Source organism: Camelus bactrianus, chromosome 13, assembly GCF_048773025.1.
Source record: "Camelus bactrianus isolate YW-2024 breed Bactrian camel chromosome 13, ASM4877302v1, whole genome shotgun sequence".
Lineage (NCBI taxonomy): Eukaryota > Metazoa > Chordata > Mammalia > Artiodactyla > Camelidae > Camelus > Camelus bactrianus.
Window position 1 is genome coordinate 56,894,787 of NC_133551.1, and position 6,000 is coordinate 56,900,786.

The 6,000-nt window shown below is 45.0% G+C and overlaps 1 protein-coding gene across 2 annotated transcripts in view; it reads right to left on the reverse strand.

Moving 5' to 3' along the window:
• Nucleotides 1-5,384, reverse strand: part of ZBTB8A (zinc finger and BTB domain containing 8A) — a 48,996-nt gene extending 43,612 nt beyond the window's left edge. The window contains exon 1 of one of the 2 annotated variants that reach the window (XM_074376938.1): nucleotides 4,985-5,384. The gene's annotated coding sequence lies outside the window, so the exon portion shown is untranslated. The remainder of the gene's footprint in view (nucleotides 1-4,984) is intronic. The other variant, XM_074376937.1, reaches the window with a different exon arrangement.
• Nucleotides 5,385-6,000: the final 616 nt, after the last annotated feature.

Here is a 6,000-nt window from a genome sequence, read left to right on the forward strand (position 1 = left end):
TATTCATTCAATACATATTTGAGCACCTACTCTCTGCCGGACTTATCCCTGGCCCTGAGAATACAAAGATGATGCCATGTCAAAGATGAGTGCTCTAGAACACCTCAGTGTCTGTCAGCAGAGAGAGAATCTCAGAAAGAGAAAGAAAGAAAATACTCCTAGGAGAAAAGAAAGAACTCCAAGGATTTTGCTTGGGAGTGTTCAGAAAAGTTTTCAAAAGGCTTAACAGTCAAGTCTTGAAGGATGAGTAAAAGTTCATACATGAAAAAGAGAACAATAGGCATTCTAGACAGAAGCACCAAGGGCAAAGACACAGACAGGTATTGAAGAGCACAACCTCTTCAAAAGAGGCTGGAGACTTAGGGTCTGTGGAGGGATAGTGGAAAATTAAAAGAGAGAAAAATATGTAGGTGCCAGATCCTGAAGTCCCTCCAATTTGTAGGTTTGGGGCACTTCTGAAGGATTTTAAGGAGAGTTACATAGTTATATGTCCACTAATGACTAGCAATGTGACTTAGTCAAGTTACTTAACTCTAAGCATCAGTTTCCTTTTTATAAAATGGGGACATTGACTGTTAAAAGGCTCTCAGGAAGTCTGTTAAGAGGATTAAATAACAGCTAAGACAAATAAGATTAATAGCAATAAGAAATAAATTAAGACAAGTAGCAATAAGCACATGAAGATATGTTTAACATCTTTAGTCATTAGGGAAAATGCAAATCAAAATCACAATGAAATATCACTTCACACCTACTTAGGATGACTACAATAAACACACACATACACACACGAAAATAACAAGCGTGGAGAAATCAGAACCTTCATGTACTGCTGACGGGAATGCAAAACGGTGCCCTTATTTTCGAAAACAGTCTGGTAGTTCCTTAAATGATTAAATGTAGAGAACTCTGCAATTCCACTCCTAGGTATACGTCCAAGAGAAATGAAAACATATGTCCCCACAGAAACTTGGATACAAATGTTTATAGCAGCATTCTTCATAATAGCTAAAGGGTAGAAACAACCCAGATGTCCATCAGCACTTGGGAAAGTGGATAAACAAAATGTGGTGTATCCATACAATGGAATGTTATTTAGTCACAAAAAGGAAAGAAGAACTGATTACCCGGACAACACGGATGAACCTTAAAAACGTCAAGCTCAGTGAAAGCAGCCAGTGATGAAAGACCATCTATTTTATGGTTTCATTTATATGAAATGTCCAGACTGGGCAGATGATGGAGACAGAGGTAGATTAGTGGTTGTCAGGGGCTAGGGAGATGCAGGAATAGGGAGTGACTATTAATGGGTATGGGGTTTCTTTACACAGTGGTGAAAATGTTCTGGAATTAGAGAGTGGCGATGGTTGCTCAACTTTGTGAATACACTAAAAAACACTGAATTGCACACTTTAAAAGGGTGAATTTTATGGCATATGAGCTATATCTCAATAAAAATAAATGGCTAATATTTGAATGTTTACTAGGCACTGTACTAAGCACTTTACACTACATTATCTTATTTCAGTCTTCACGATAGCTTTATGAGGTAAGTGTTTCTATGATTCACATCAACTAGATCAAGAAATGGGAGCACAGAGAAATTAAAAGAAAATCTTCTCCCAGATTCCACAAGGAGCAAGTGAACAGAGATTGGAATTCAGGCTGACTGACCCCAAATTGGCACTCTTAAGTCGTGCACACTTCTTCTGACCATCATGTATGCAAAATGCCTAGCACAATGCCTAGCATGCGGCCAGAGCTCAATAAATATTAGGTATTATTGTTATGATGATCCAATCTGTATGCCCAGAAGAAAACCTGAGGCAGCATGGAAGAAGAGAAACAGTGGGAGAGGCAGGGCCAGGGAGACCAATTTAAAAGGCTTAATGTAGTTGTCAAGGCAAGAAATGGGGAGGAATTTAACTAAGAAGGCAGTGGAGACAGAATGAATAACAGAAGTGATAACAGGAATTTTTCCAAGAAAATAGGACTTGTCCTATAAATTGGGATCAGTTACAACTTGATCATATTTACATCTACATTGACATAACCTGCATTCATATTGTACTCTTGAGTCTTCAGGAAAGGTTTAAGTCTTCCCAAAATGTGTGCTTAAGTCATGACAATGGGCAATATGTTTTAGATTTTCTTTTCAGTAGATTGACCTCATAAGTTGCAACAGCAGATTATACTTATAAATTCATGTAGACAGTCAAAATTCAATTTGAAATATTTTAAAAATCTGTAAGAGTTAAATTATCTATAATGATCCTAAGAATATTAAAGAAATCAAGATTCCCAACAAGTTCAAAGATATTTAAATGTGGATGGAAAAGACAATTACATATTGTAGGAACCATTAATTTCAAGGGTCTTTAGAATTGGAGGAAAAGACATATATTGCCACAAGTAGACTAAAGATTTAGGTAACAAGTGTAACTCAAATTAAGGTTGTAGGTTAGAAGACCATCTTTTTAAGATATATGGTCATTAATCTAGAATTTAGTGTGTCCTATCAGGGTGACCGATACAAATTTCATTAGCCTCCTTAGCAAAAATCCCTGGGCCATAAGGAACTTCAGCAAACTGGCATGGTAACTGTTTTCTTTGGTGGATAATCTTTTAACCCTGTAAAGGTTTAGAATTAAGTATAAAAACATTTCCGAGAATCAAAATCACAGTTGAGAAAGTCTCAGTGAGAAATGGCATTTAAAGTAAAGTCCAAAGAGGGAAAAGAGAGAGTCGTGTGGGCATCATTAGGAAGGGTGTTCCAGGCAGCTGGAACAGCAAGTGCAAAGGCTCTGAGATGAAATAGGCAAGGAGGATTGGGCAACATTAAGGATGGCTGGAGAGAGCAATGAGAGATGGAGTCAGAAAGGAAGGGCAAATTGTGAGGTAGGTAGGACACCATGGGACCAATTCCTGTAGGGCTCTGTAGACTACTTAGGGGACTTTGGCTTTTGGTCTGAGTATGATGGGGAGCCACTGACCAATTCTGAGCAAAGAAGTGACAAAAACTTCCCTCAAGGGGATCAAAAAACTTGCACTAAATCCTTTAAATATTATAAATATATAAACAAATGTTAAAAACGTAATAAATATTATAAACAAATAGCACAGGATGACTAGTACACTATCTTACAAAGCTTTTGCTGGGCTCCAATCATTATCAACAGCAGAACTAGTGACTTCAAAGCCATGAGATAAGGTCTGGCAGAGTGCCCTCTTTCCCGAGGGGCTGGAAATTTACGCGACCTAGAAGTTTAGATATTCATGATGCCTCCTACTGACATTCTATAGTCTAACCCAAACGTGCCCATTTGGTAAAGGGTGGCAGGTTAGATTCTCACTTCCCATTTACCCCTTGTGTGGCCAGTGGGGCTCTGAGGAGTAAAGACATCTGAGCTCTGGTTATGGGTGAAGGGCTCCTGCTCCAGGGATCCCGCAAACCCAACCATATCTGAGGCTTGGGGATGACTAGAGTACAGAGTAAGTTTGAGCCTTGGTTCTTCTATTGGGGATTTTAGACTTGTTTCTGATAAAGATCAGTTAAGGTTTTTTGAGCAGGGGCGCGATATGACTTGCTTTCTGGAAGACTCTGGAGGTGACTTTAGGAGGAAATGAAGAGCAAGAACAGGAGTCAAGGGCGTTGGAAGGCTGCCACAGTCCACCTTCTGGCTTAACGCTTAAACGCTTAATGCGTTTCCTCATCTGAAAAGTGGAATAACCACTAGCCTGACTGGGTGGTTGTTTTATGTGAAATTAAGTGTAATAATTCATATAGGCAAATGCACTCCATTTACTAAAGTTCTGCAAATACAACCGTTTATTAATAGAAGTAATACTGATGTATATAGTTTAAAAGCCCAATAGGTGAGAATCTACCGCTTCCGAACAAGTCTTGGACTAAAACTAACACAATGTTATATATGTCTATTATATCTCAATTTAAAAGGAAAAAAAAAAACCACGCCTTTGAAAGATGTGGAGCCTGGCTACTGGCACAATCAGCAATAAATAAGCGCATTTGAAAGGGAAGGGGCGAAACGGCTAATTAACTTATAAAAGACGCCGTCTGCATAGGTAGAACGTGCGTATGTGTGGGTCCGTCATAAAACAATAAGTATAACTCAATTATTTGTTAGGTAGAGTAAGTCTGCCTCCGGTTCTAAGCCCGGATCTGTCGCATCACGACATAAAACCAAAGAATGGAGGATGTACGGAGAAACTCGGACTACTGCCCAGGCAGCCACCATCCCGATGAAGTGCCCGGAGCCGCGGAGGAGAAGCCCTGGACCTCGGCCGCCCCATTCGGCGGGCCGCCCATCACTCGCCAAGCAGCCGGAGCCCAGCCAGCCGCCGACCCTCCGGGAGTCCGCGGCGCCCGACGGCTCCAGACACGCCCGGCACCGTCCCCGCGCCGCCTTCCCGCCGCCGCCGCCAGGAGGCTCCGCGCGCCTTTCCGCCTTTCCCCGCGCCGCGGCCGGGTCGGGCCCCGCGGGCGCGGGGCTCGGAGCGGGCAGCTGGGCGGGCGCGGGCGGCGACGGCGCGGCCATTGTCCCGCAGCCCCTCCCGGGCGCGCAGGCGGGGCGGGCCGGGCGGCCGGGCGGGCGCGGGAGGGGTGGCCGCGCAGTCTGGGAGCCGGTGCGCCCCGCCGCCGGCCGCCGCCCGGAGGCCGCGTCCTCGGCGCTGGCCGCCCGCGCCTCCTTTGTGACCGTCTCCAGCCCCTCGGAGCCGGCGCGCCGCCGCCGTTGCTGCGCCCGGGGCTGCAAATGGCGCCCGCTCGCCTCTGCGCCTCCCGCCGCTCTCCGGGCCGGGGGACGTCTGGGGGCGCGGTGCCCGGGCCGCATCCCGCCGCCGCCACCGCTGCCCCGGGGGCCAGAGCCCGCGGCGCCTCCGCCCGCAGCGAGGCTCGTGGGCCCGTCCCGGGCAGCCCCGACGCCCCGCCCGCCCTCCGCCCGCGCCGTGCGCAGCCACTTACCGCGGGCCGCGGCGCACCGGCGGGTCGCGCGCGCGGGCTGGGAGAAGATTCCCGGTTCTCGGCAGGGGAAATACCCCCTTTCGAGGCCGTTCCTTTGCGCCCTAAAACAAGTAGCCCCAACGTGAGAGAAACAAAAGGTATTTGCTGACGTGGGCGTTGGACAGAAACGCCCGAGGGCTGGGGACACAATTAAAGGGGCAACGCACAGATTTCAGGCACCAACCAGCAGCTTCGCCCACTCCCCCTGCCCTTGCCTACACCCCGCTGCACCCTCCAGAGACACTGGGGTGCCCAGATCCCCTAGCAGTTGACTACGGAATCATTATTTAGTCAGGAGCTTAAATTTTAAATTGTACTTCACGTTGGGGAAGGCGCCTCCGGAGGGCAGAAGGGCTGGATTTCTAGGATCTGGGGAATTTGGTTTAGGAAAGAGGGAGGGACTTAGGCGTGCCCGCAATTACTGTTTAAGTACATGTGACATTATTGTACTTAAGTTAAGCAACGTCAAATGGAAGAGATCTCCACAGAATTTTTCCCTTTATTGAAGCACTCATTTTAGTCGGGGATAACCTTTTCTAAATCTCTACAGGGCACAAGAATTTTAATTTGAAGAGGACAACCCAAGAAGGTGAGATAAGAGAAAATAATTCTTCGTTAAGTTCAGAAAAAATATAGAACTAGTAAGATTAGCAGGTTTCATTGTACATCAAGCCTTTCTTCTGACATATTTGTGTCCCTAATGTTTAGAATACAGGCATCAGGTTATGTATTTGCTAAAATCTTAAATCACTGAATTTTCATTTTTACTCAGAAACATTAATTCTATAAACTAAATTAGTTTCCTAGTTCCTTATGCTGAAGTCAAATACTGAAAAGTACTGTGATATAGTAAAACTGAAAAAAAAAAAAAGACAATTTGAAAACATTTAGTTTTTTTAATGGATTTCTCTCATGTCATTTTCAGTCATGCTGGACAAAGTTTATTGCTTTGGTTTCATCAATAAGTAGCTATGTGT